Consider the following 12,502-nt stretch of genomic DNA (forward strand, 5'->3'; position numbering starts at 1 on the left):
AGATGTCAGCACTATGCCCACAATCTCTTTGAGGAAGTTACTATTCAATTCATAATTCATATTGCACCGTCCAGAATTACCATTGTCTTCTATCAGTTTTACTTTTCCTTTATAAAGCCTTGGACATTCATTGTGGAGACATGGGGACAGTGTGATCCCACCATCTGCAGGCACATCCATGTCACGAGGAATTAGCTCTCCAACACCGGGGCCATTGCCCTCCGAGCCTTTCAGTGTTTTGCCTCTTCCCGAATTTTCTCATTGGCCCGGAGCCACATTGCGACACTGCACTTGCCATGTGTTTGCCAATTGAGACACAGACCTGGACCAACTTCGGGAAGAGGCAAATCACTGAGTTCTGAACAAAAACCGTAGCACACTCAAAACGTCGGCTCTGTTTACCTTTCCACAGATGCTGCTCGACCCGTTGGCTTTCTACAGTATTCGCTGTGTTTGTTCTACACAAATGCTGAATTCCATTAAATAACTTCAAACCCTGTCCTCTGGTAACTGACCCTGGTCAGTGGTAATAGGTTCTTCTGATCATTCACCTGCCCAGTCCCACCACTTCTTCTCCCATCATTGCTAACAGCCCCTAGAAATCTCCAGTTAACCTTCTTTGTTCCAAAGACAACATTCCCAAATTGGGAATGTCTCAACAAAATGGAAATTCCTCATCCCTGGACATGATGCAAGTGTTACAATAGGGAAGAGATTTTGGCAAAATATTGTCAGTTAGCAGGTGGAATAATTCTCAGGAAGTAAAAGAGAAATCCCAGTCTCCAGCTTTGTGAAGCTTTAGAAACTCTTTGGGAAGTGAAATTAGAGGAGAATGAAGGATGAACTGTCCGACTGAGCAGAGACAGTCCAGACACCGTCCCCTTGTTTAAGAGGCCGGGAGATTGACTCTGACATTCTCGGGACATGAACTGATCTGAGACATTGAAAGAATTCTCTGCATATCAGGAATTCAAACCCCTTCACGGCTGGGGGTCAATGAGAAAATTCGGTAAGAGGCAAAACACTGAAAGGCTCGGAGGGCGTTGGCCCCGGTGTAGGAGGGCTAGTTCCTTGTGACATAGATGTGCCTGCAGGTGGTGGGATCAGACTATCCCCGGTGTCTCCACAGTGAATGTCCAAGGCTTTATTATGGAAAAGTAAAACTGATAGAAGACAATAGTAGTTCTGGGCGGGGCAAGCTGAATTATGAATTGAATAGTAGCTTCCTCAAAGAGGCTGCGGGGCTGGGCGTCCTACCCTGTCTCTGTGGCTCAATAAATCAGTGCGTTCGGCTGTTAATCTAAAGGCTGGTGGTTCCAGACCAGCGAGGTGTGTTTCTCGCTCCTACCACTGCGAATTTCGCGTTTTTAATGGTGTCAGGAAAATGTTTCCCAAACGGAAATCTTCTCCACTGAGGAAGCACAAAGGAGTTTCTGAATTGATTGAATTTCTAACGTAAAGGACTACGGATGCTGAGAATCCGAGACAGAAAGAGAAACTGCTGGAGAAACTCCGCGGGTTTGGCTGTACCTGGAGAAGGAAAAAAAGTTCTGAAATGTTGTCTCTGATTCTCTTTCCACAGATGCTGCCTGACCTGCTGAGTTGCTTCTGCAATTTCTGTTGTTGTTTTTAGCTGAACGTGCATTTCATCTTTCGGGATGAAACACACAGACTTGCCATTTGCAGATATTTAATCCTTTCGAAACCTGTGAAGTGACTGGATTCAAAAAAACTCTGCAATTATTTACTGTTTCTCAGCTCCACAGGCAGAGAGACCTGGGAAATGAAGCTGCCAGTGTGGTTCTGTATTGGTGGGCCGAGTGATTAATGCGATGGACATGAAATCCATTGCGGTTTCCGCATGCAGGTGTGAATCCTGACGACTACATTTGAGAACTGTCGTCAAAAAGAAAGGGAGATTGCTCCACGGTTTTTTTAATGATGCAAATCAGTGGAGGGGTTGAAATATTTCAATCACATTGGGACTGGTCGGGAATCTGTAACCCACTGCCTGTTCGGGTGGAACAAGCAGATACCCACAGAGCTGCTTTTGAGGCAATGAGTCAAGTGTTTGGAAATGAGACTAGAACAGTGAGGGGATGGAAATCGTGATCGAAATGAAGCAGGCACCTGAGGACAAGGGTGTTTTATTTGCTAGTGAAAGATATTGCTTCACAAAGTTGGGACTATGGAAAGCATTCGGTTTGAAGCCGGCATTCGGTTTGAATTCCTGATCTGCAGGAACGAGACTCTTCACTGTCTCGCTTCAGTAAGTGTCCCTGAGAACATCGGAGTCAAGTCACAGCGCTGTCAGAGGAGAGGAAGCTGAAATAGCCCCACACGCTGCTCACGGGCACATTTCACTCTCCTTAACTCACCGCCCCAACCACTGTGGTTCCTGGGAGTGGAAAGGGAAGAAACACCAAAACCCAGTCTCAGCTTTGTAAATCTTCAGAAAATAAGAAAACCGTACATCCCTTTCGATCTTCTATCGTGACATGACAGCGTTGATTTTAAATGGCTGTCCAGTCAGTGCCGATTCGTTTTGGCTGAAAAAATGTTCCTTATCTCTTCCCAGCATTTCTTGCCACAGGGAACTGTGTGGCAGAGTTCATGTACATATTTTCTTGTATGGTATAATACAAGGAAATATCCCAACAATTAAAGGGAGTCAGGGGGCTGAGTTGAGTATGGTTGCCATTACAAAAGAGATAGTGCTAGAAAAGTTAAAAGGTCTTAAAATTGATAAATCTCCTGGTCCCGATGGGATACATCCTAGAGTTATGAGAGAGGTGGCTGAGGAAATAGCGGAGGCATTGGTTGAGATCTTTCAAGAGTCACTGGAGTCAGGAAAGGTCCCGGATGATTGGAAGATGGCTGTTGTAATCCCCTTATTCAAGAAAGGATCAAGACAAAAGATGGAAAATTATAGGCTAATTAGCTTAACCTCGGTTCTTGGTAAAATTCTAGAATCCATCATTAAGGATGAGGTTTCTAAATTCTTAGAAGAGCAGTGACTGATTAGAACAAGTCAACATGGATTTAGTAAGGGAAGGTCATGCCTGACAAACCTGTTGGAATTCTTTGAAGAGGTGACAAGTAGGTTAGACCAGGGAAACCCAGTCGATCTGGTCTATCTAGACTTTCAAAAGGCCGTTGATGAGATGCCACACGGGAGGCTGCTGAGCAAGGTGAGGGCCCATGGTGTTCGAAGTGAGCTGCTGGGATGGATTGAGGATTGGCTGTCTGACAGAAGGCAGAGAGTTGGGATAAAAGGTTCTTTTTCGGAATGGCAGCTGGTGACGAGTGGTGTCGCGCAGGGTTCGGTGTTGGGGCCACAGCTGTTCACTTTATATATTAATGATTTGGATGAAGGGACTGGGGGCATTCGAGCGAAGTTTGCAGATGATACGAAGTTAGGTGGACAGGCAGGTAGTACGGAAGAGCGGAGGCTACAGAAGGATCTAGACAGTTTGGGAGAGTGGTCCAGGAAATGGTTGATGGAATTCAACGTGAGCAAATGCGAGGTCTTGCACTTTGGCAAAAACAATAAAAGCATAGACTACTTTCTAAATGGTGAGAAAATTAGTAAAGCCAAAGTACAAAGGGATCTGGGAGTGCTAGTCGAGGATTCTCTAAAGGTAAACATTCAGGTTGAATCCATGATTAAGAAAGCGAATGCAATGTTGTCACTTATCTCAAGAGGGTTGAAATATAAAAGCAGAGATGTGCTACTGAGACTTTATAAAGCTCTGGATAGGCCCCATTTGGAGTACTGCGTCCAGGTTTGGTCCCCACACCTCAGGAAGGACATACTGGCACTGGAACGTGTCCAGCGGAGATTCACACGGATGATCCCTGGAATGGTAGGTCTAATATATGAGGAACGGCTGAGGATCCTGGGATTGTATTCATTGGAGTTTAGAAGATTAAGTGGAGACTTCATAGAGACGTACAAGATAATACATGGCTTGGAAAGGGTGGACGCTAGGAAATTGTTTCCATTAGGCGAGGAGACTAGGACCCGTGGACGCAGCCTTAGAATTAGAGGGGGTCAATTCAGAACAGAAATGCGGAGACATTTCTTCATCCAGAGGGTGGTGGGCCTGTGGAATTCATTGCCACGGAGTGCAGTGGAGGCAGGGACGCTAAATGTCTTCAAGGCAGGGATTGATAGATTCTTGTTGTCTCGAGGAATTAAGGGCTACGGGGAGAACGCTGGTAAGTGGAATTGAAATGCCCATCAGCCATGATTGAATGGCGGAGTGGACTCGATGGGCCGAATGGCCTTACTTCCACTCCTATGTCTTATGGTCTTATGGTATTTTGTAAATAACATACGTTTGCTGGTTGTTTGTACTGGGTATTTCTGGTTCATTAGCCGCTGTTTAATGCTGAGCGGGTTGAGTTGTCTGGACATCATTTCACAGATGTCTTTAATGTAAAGTAATGTGGCTAGCGTTTCTGCAGATGTTGTGTCTGCTTGTGTCAGTTTGTTCATGTGAAATTGGCACACTGGGTTTATTGGGTAGGCAAAAGTGAGGACTGCAGATGCTGGAAACCAGAGTTTAGATCAGAGTGGTGCTGGAAAAGCGCAGCAGGTCAGACAGCTTCCGAGGAACAGGAAAATCGACGTTTCGGGTTAAAGCCCTTCATCAGGAATAGAGGCAGGACGCTTCCAGGGGTGGCGAGATAAATTGGGGGGTGCTGGGCCGAAAGTAGCAAAGAGCACAATAGGTGAATGGTGGTGGGATGGAGGTGACAGATCAGAGAAGAGGGTGGAGTGGATAGGTGGGAAGGGAGATTGGCAGGTAGGACAGTTCATGAGGACAGCGCTGAGCTGGAAGGTTGGAACTGAGGTAAGGTGAGGGAGGGAAAATAAGGAAACAGATGCCCTGGGGTTGAATTCATCCCTGACGGAAGATGGGGCGTTCTTCCTCCAGGCATCGGGTGGGGAGGGAGCGGCGATGGAGGAGGCCCAGGACCAGCATATCCTCAGCAGAGTGGGACGGGGCGGGGGAGGTTGAAATTTTGGGCCATAGGACGATGGGGTTGATTGGTGCGGGTGTCCTGGAGATGCTCCCTCAAGCGCTGTGACTTGACTCTGCGAGGAGTCTCCAGTCTCCCCAATGTAGAGGAGACCGCATCGGGAGCAATGGGTACAAGAAATGACATTGGTGGAAGCCTTCTCACAACCGTGGCGTGGGTTCGATTTCCGCGCAGGAAAGCAATCTTTAGTAGAGCTGTCGACGTTCGCAGATATATCCCTGGTGGTCTAGTGGTTAGGATTCGGCGCTTTCACCGCTGCGGCCCGGGTTCGATTCCCGGTCAGGGAAGCAATTTTCAGTGGATATTTTGGCTACCCACTCTCAGTTACATCTTGGTCTTGGTAGTTACTGGGTGCTGCAGTGTGTAATGGCTCGTTGAAATAGTGTCCTGATTCAGTTTGTTTGTATGTGTAGGGGTGATTGCTTCTGTAGCTTAGTACTTAGTTCGCGTGCGCTGTTTTCCTGTTGAGGCTGTTTTGAATTTACCATTGACTGCTCGCTCGACTGTGACATCTAGAAATCGCACTTTGGTGTTGTTCTCCTCTTTTGTGAATTTTATGCCAGTGAGGATATTGTTGATGGTGTTGTAGGTTTCCTCTAATTTGTTTCATTTTTTCATAACAAAACTCTGAGCGGCACGGTGGCACAGCGGTTAGCACTGCTGCCTCACAGCACCTGAGGCCCGGGTTCAATTTCCGCCTCAGGCGACTGACTGTGTGGAGTTTGCACGTTCTCTGCGTCGGTTTCCTCCCACAGCCCAAAGATGTGTGGGTCAGGTGAATTGGCTATGCTAAGTTGCCCGTAGTGTTAGGTAAGGGGTATGGGTGGGTTGCGCTTCGGCGGGTCGGTGTGGACTTGTTGGGCCGAAGGGCCTGTTTCCACACTGTAAATAATCTAACCTTTAAAAAAAGTGTCATCACTGTGGCGGACACAAAGTTTGGGTTGGGTCGTTGGAAGAGCTGTTTGTTCGAGTGTCTGCATTATTGCTTCTGCTAGGAATCCTGATACTGGTGGTTTATTGGTTATTTCCTTTATTAGTTTGTAGGGCTTGTTACTGAATAGGAAGTGGGAGGTAAGGCACAGTTCCACGAGGTTGACAGTGCTATCTTTGCTGATGAAGTTGTTGCTGTGTTTGTGTCTTTGGTTCTTCGAGTAGTGTCTTCAGTTTTCTTTGGCCACGTTGATGTTAATGGATGTGAACAGGGCTCTATGTCAAAGGACAGCATTATTCCATCCTCTTCTATCTTAGTGTCTTTGGTGTTCAAGAATTCTTGGATGGAGTAAATGGAGTGCCGTGAATCTTCGACTTGGTGTTTTAGTCTTCAGTAGATGCCTTTGAATAGTCTGTGTATTGGTGTTCCAAGTAGTGAGACTATGGCCTGAGGGGGGCTCCTGGTTTGAAGAGGAGGAGAACAACAACAAAGTGCCATTCTTAGTTGTCACAGTAGAGCGAACAGTCAATGGGGAACTTCAAACTAGCGTCTACAGAAAAACAACACACACAAACCAAATACTTAACTACAGAAACAATCATCCCAACACCCACAAACGAAGCTGCATCAGGACATTATTTCAACAAGCCACTACACACTGCAGCACAGAGAAACTACGAAGAGTACAAGAGAAATACGTATATAGAGTATTTAAGGAGAACGGCTACCCAATAAACCCAGTCCGCCGATTTCTCAGTGATGCTTCCAAGCTGACTCTCAAAACTTCGGTTTGTCCTCCATTCTTTCCTGTTTGTTTTTGTGGGTTTTGAGAGGTTTCCCGATCCTCTGACTGTGTATTGGAGTTGGAAAGTTATGTTGTGGCTGTACAGGACATTGGTTAGACTACTTTGGGAATATTGTGTGCAATTCTGGTCTTCCTCCTATCAGAAGGATATTGTGGAAATTGAAAGGGTTCTAAAGAATCAATGGGTCCACAGAGGGGAAGAGGCCCTTCTGCTGCCCTGAGTGTGGGAAGGCCTTCAGTGATTCCTCTGCCCTGCTGACGCACCAGTTGGTCCACACCGGGGAAGGCTGTTCTCCGGCCACAAGTGCAAGGTGGCCTTCGCTGTTCTTCCCACCTGCTGAGACACCAGTGGGTCCACACCGAGGAGAGGCCGCTCTTCTGCCCCGAGTGCAGGAAGGGCTTTGCTCTTTCCTCCGACCTATTGACCCATTGGTCAGATGTCGTTCAGTTGCCCTCAGTGCAGGAAGGTTTTCAGCAATTCCATGGCCCTGCTGAGGCACCAGTCCATCCACACTGGGGAGAAGCTGTTCTCCTGCCCCGAATGTGGGAAGGTCTTTACCCGCTCCTCCACACTGCTGAAGCACCAGCTAGTCCACACATGGGGGGAGGGAGGCGGGGCGGGGGAGTTTGGGGAGGCCATTCTGCTGCCCTAAGTGCGGGAAGGCCTTCAGCAATTCCTCCGCCCTACTGAAGCACCAATGTGTCCACACCGGGGAGATGCCCTTCAGTTGGCCCGAGTATGGGAAGAGGTTCATGTATTCCTGCAACTTGCAGAAGCACCAGCGGGGGCACCAGTGCTTCCAGCAATCAGATCCTACCGGTGACTCTGCCTTGGGAACCCTCCAGGACTGAACCTCCTGCCAGCTCTGACAGTGGGTGCAGTGGGAGAGTAGGTGGGCTGTTTTTGTTTCTGATGGACTGCAATTGTCTCCCCCACCCCCCACAACCACAACCCCATGGTGGCTCAGGGTGTGCACTGCTGCCTCATGGCACCAGGAACCCAGGAATAATTCCACCCTTGGGGGTCTGTGTGCAATTTATGGAGGGTAGGAAAATGGATCTGAGTGGGTTAGTCTTTGGAAGATCAGTGCAGATGTGTTGGGCTGAAGGACCTGTTTCCACATTGTAGGAGTTCTTCGAACCTCTGAGCTTTGCTTTCAGTGGACACTGCTGCTCATTGAGCCAGGGACTGTACATTGCCAATGAAATGATCCAGAGAAAATAAGACTGCAAGACCATTGGAGCATACGATAGGCCAGTCGGCCCGTCGAGTCTACTCTGCCATTCGTTAGTGACAAAAGTAGTGCAGATGAGATTAACTACAGTCTGGAAACAGGCCATTCGTCCCAACAAGTCCACACCAACCCTCCGAAGAGTAACCCATCCAGACCCATTTCCCTCTGACTAATGTACCTAACTCTATGGGCAATTAAGCATGGCCCATCCACATGACCTGCACATCTTTGGTTTATGAAAGAAAACAGGTCCACCTAAAGAAAACCAATGCAGACACTGGGAGAATGTGCGAACTCCTCATAGACGGCCACCCAAGGCTGGAATCAAACCTGGGTCGCCGGTGCTGGGAGGCTGCGGTGGTAACCACTGAGCCACTACATATTGCAACCCGATATAGGCAAGCAGGAGGTTGGGAGAATACAGCAAGCTAGGCAACACCAGGATGTGGAGTAGTCAGCGTTTTGGGTATTAACCCTTCTTCAGGACTGAAACGTTGACTTCTCGATGAGAAACGACTTACGGGAATGTTACTGGGGGTTGGAGGGTTTGAGCTACAGGGAGAGGCTGAATAGGCTGGGGCTGTTTTCATTGGAGCATCGGAGGCAGAGGAGTGACCTAATAGAGGTTACAAAATTATGAGGGGCATGGACAGTGTAATAAACAAGGTCCTTTCCCTGGGATGAGGGAGTCCAGAACTAGAGAGCAGACATTTAGGGTGAAAGGCGAAATTAAAGGGACAACTTCTTCATGCAGAGGGTGGTACATATATGAAATGAGCTGCCAGAGTATATGGGTCAGGTGCTGTCAAATGGGACTAGATTAATTTAGGATATCAGGTCAGCATGGACAAGTTGGACCGGAGGGTTTGTTTCAATGCTGTACATGTCTCTGACTACTGGTCCTGATGGAAGTTTAAAATAGAGTCCAATTAACATTGAATTTTTCAGTCTTGTTGAGCTCACCTCCTGAAAAGTTTTAAATGAATCCCTCCGAACGATACTGTTTAAAAATGCTGAGTTGGGCAAAGTATCCCATCAAGTTCAACACGAACCCAGAGTTGAAGAAGTCAGAAGTCAGAACATCAAGGGGACCAAAACTGATCACAATATTCCAGGTGCAGCTTCATCCACGTCCTGTATAACTACAACATAACTTGCCAACATCTATACTCAATTCCCTAACTGATGAAGGCCAGTGTGCTGAAACCTTTCCTCACTGCCTTGTGTATCGATGTTATCAGAGTTTAGGACCTCCTTTAATCTGATCCACAATCCAGCTGTTGGGTGCCCAGAAGCAGAGTAGTGCTGGGTGAGTGTGCTGGGCACATAAGTCAGAGGTCGGTGGGTCAAAACCCTGTGATGCTATTGCTCAGTGTCTCCATAAGCTGCTTTCGTTTGCAAAGGTGCTCTGTTCTGTATCTTGCCTTTACACCTGCTTCCCAAGGATTCTTCAGTGGAGGAGTGACAGTGGCAGCAACCCCCCGGAGCTGGAGGAAGGCCCGAGCTCCAAGAAGCGGGGGGTCCGGCTGGAGGCTGGATTTGCTCAAGACTTGTATCTATTAACTCATTTAAATGGTACCTACTGTATGGGGGTATGGTTCACATTAAAACCGGAGGATCATGTCAGAGTGCTTGTTTATATTTAGCAGCTGTAGTTGGTAAAATACACTCCCTGGAGGAGCACCTTCTATGATGCTGCATTTCTTGCCTTCTGCCCTTCCCCCATTTATTATCTCCCAGCTTGATTTTATATTTTTTTGGTCCAATTTAATTTCATATTAATCAGACTTGGTATTCACTGTGTACTATTAATTTGTTTGTTCGAATATTGTATGTCAAAATTAATGCTGTAATTTCATTTCTGATGTCAGAGTTTGACATTGAATGTGCAGGTGTGAATACCAGTGAGTTGTGAAAATAAATCAAGAACTTGTGGTTTTTAACAAAAAGAGCAGTTCACTGATGTTCATGGCATTGTCTCATTTGGGTGTGATGATTCAAATCTGACCATCAAACCGTTTCATGCAGTCACCCAATTTAATTAAAGTTTTCTTTAACTTAGTAAAAGAAAATAACTCCAGCAGGCTAAGATTTATGCAATCTATTTATAAGATTATGTCCATTGCTCGCAATATGGTCTCATCCACATTTAGGAACCTGGACGCCAACTAGCGGAATGTTTGAGGGAACACCTCTGGGTCACAGAAACTGAACGCCTGTGCTGAACACTTTATCTCCCCCTTCCCTTCCATCAGGGACATGCAAGTCCTGGGCCTCCTCCACTGCCAAACTCTTGCTACCCGACGCTTGTCAGAAAAACATCATCTTCTGCCTTGGGACCCTCCAATTACATGGGATCAATGTACATTTCATCACTTTCCTCATTTCCTCTCCCGTACTTTGTCTCAGATCCAACCTTCCAATTCGACATCAACCTCTTGACCTGTCATACCTGTCCACCTTGCTTCTCACTTATTTGCTTCACCCTCATCTCTGACCTATCACCATCAATCCCGACCTCCATCTACCTATTACACTCCCAGCTGCCTTTCCCCCAGCCCTACGTCCTTCCCATTTATCTGTCAGCCCCTTTGGGCAACCCTTTATTCCTGACGAAGAGCTTAGGCTCTAAACCAAGACTGTGATGAAGCAACATCCTCAACAAATAGGAAATAGCTCTCAAGTCAGATTTCATCCCCTCTTCTGTTTCCCAGTTCTTTCAGAAATAAGAAATGTCTTTTTCTTCCACTAGAAAGTAGTCTTCCACTTTGCGCTGTCTGAAGTGTTAAGCCACACCACTACTTCATCCACCTTTTAAGAATCCTTTCAACCTGATTTTCTAACAATTGTGGAGGTGACCAAAAGCAAACATTTCACTCCTCCTCAATGCCCCATTTCTCCTCCTATCAGCCATTTTGTCATGTTGTCTATGTTACATGCAGCCGAGTGCACTTGGTTTCTGAATTGAAATTGGCCATTGAAGTGAACAGGATTAATATTTATCGATGGCTAGCTGTGTTTGCACTAACTGTAATTATCCACCAATACAATGTCTTTTGTTCCACCAAAACTGGAAACAATGATCTGTATTTATATTGCAGTCGGATGTAGAAAAATCATTTCAGCGATCTTCACGTTATTATAGTTTACTGAGGCCATAACAGCATTGCGCGGCAGTTTGATGTGACTAAAACTTGCATGGAAAGAATGTAGATTGATGAGATGTCAAAATGGCTGAGTCTCTGGCCACAATCGATCTGTCTGGCTTGGTTATATGAGTGGCGGCTCTTCAAGAGCAATTTCCACTCCATCACTTCAACCAGCAAGAGGAGATAAGTGTGAACACAACATTCCAACTGTGACATATACGCATTGCTTCGATGTTATTGATCAAAATCCTGGAACTCGATCCTGAACCTTCATTATAGACCACATCATATTTGTGAAGCAATTTAAGAGGCAGCTCATCACCACTTTTTCAAGGACAGTTTGGGAAGACTTGCTGGCAGAGCCAATGATATTCACATGATATTGGAGACAGTCTAACCGTATGGATACATGATTGGCTAACCAATGATGCAGCAGGGATAAGAGGCATGTTCAGGATCGCAACTTGTAACTAGCAATGTGGCACAGGGATCAGTGCTGGGGCCAAAATTATTTACAATATGTATATGAATTACTTGGATAAGTGAAGTGAATGTCCTATTGCCAAGACTGCAGTAGAGACAGTTGATGGGAATGCAGGTGGTGAGGATGACATGGAGAGGGATATCGACCGGTTAAGCAAAAGGTTTGGGCCTTTTAGCCATAGGAAGATATACTGGCATTGGAGGCAGACTAGAGAAGGTTGACCAGGACGATATCAGGAATGGAAATAATGTCTTATAAGGAGAAATGAATAGGTTGGGCTTGTGGTTATTAGAAGTTAGAAGATTTCGAGATAACCTTATTGTCACAAACAAGATTCTGAGGAGACGTGACAGGATAGATGTGGGAGCGTTAACCCTTGTGGGTGAGTTTAGAACCTGAGGGAATAACTTGCAAATAAGGGATTGCATATTTAGGACAGCTGTTGAGCCTGGATTGTTAAGTGCATTCAAAACTAACATTTTTTTTAATCAGAAAGGGAATTGAGATCATGGGGAAACAGCAGGAAAGTGAAGTTGATGTTTCCCAGAATAATAGTGGGAGACAAAGTGCGACATCCCATGAATAAATAAAGGAAAATAAATAAAGGAAAATATTCAGGAGAACACTTTCATTGAAGGGAAGACTGGGATCCAGTGATAATGATTGAGCAACCCAGAGATCAAGGTCTTCTGAGAACACAAATTGAAATCCTATCATGGCTTCTGGTAGAATTTATGTTCAACTAATTGTAAGATCTGGAAGTGAGAGTTTCTCTCGGTCTTGGCAAACAGGAAACAGATATTCACTAAAATAATGCCAATGTGGACCACGAATTCGGGCTGCTCCCCC

At 46.1% G+C, this 12,502-nt stretch overlaps 1 non-coding gene across 1 annotated transcript; it reads left to right on the plus strand.

Annotated features, from left to right (window-relative positions):
- The first annotated feature begins 5,264 nt into the window (after window positions 1–5,264).
- trnae-uuc (transfer RNA glutamic acid (anticodon UUC)) lies at window positions 5,265–5,336 on the plus strand. The gene has a single exon. It is a non-coding gene; the product is annotated as a tRNA-Glu (tRNA).
- The last annotated feature ends 7,166 nt before the right edge of the window (window positions 5,337–12,502 follow it).

The sequence above is a fragment of the Hemiscyllium ocellatum genome, assembly GCF_020745735.1.
Source record: "Hemiscyllium ocellatum isolate sHemOce1 chromosome 27 unlocalized genomic scaffold, sHemOce1.pat.X.cur. SUPER_27_unloc_35, whole genome shotgun sequence".
Lineage (NCBI taxonomy): Eukaryota > Metazoa > Chordata > Chondrichthyes > Orectolobiformes > Hemiscylliidae > Hemiscyllium > Hemiscyllium ocellatum.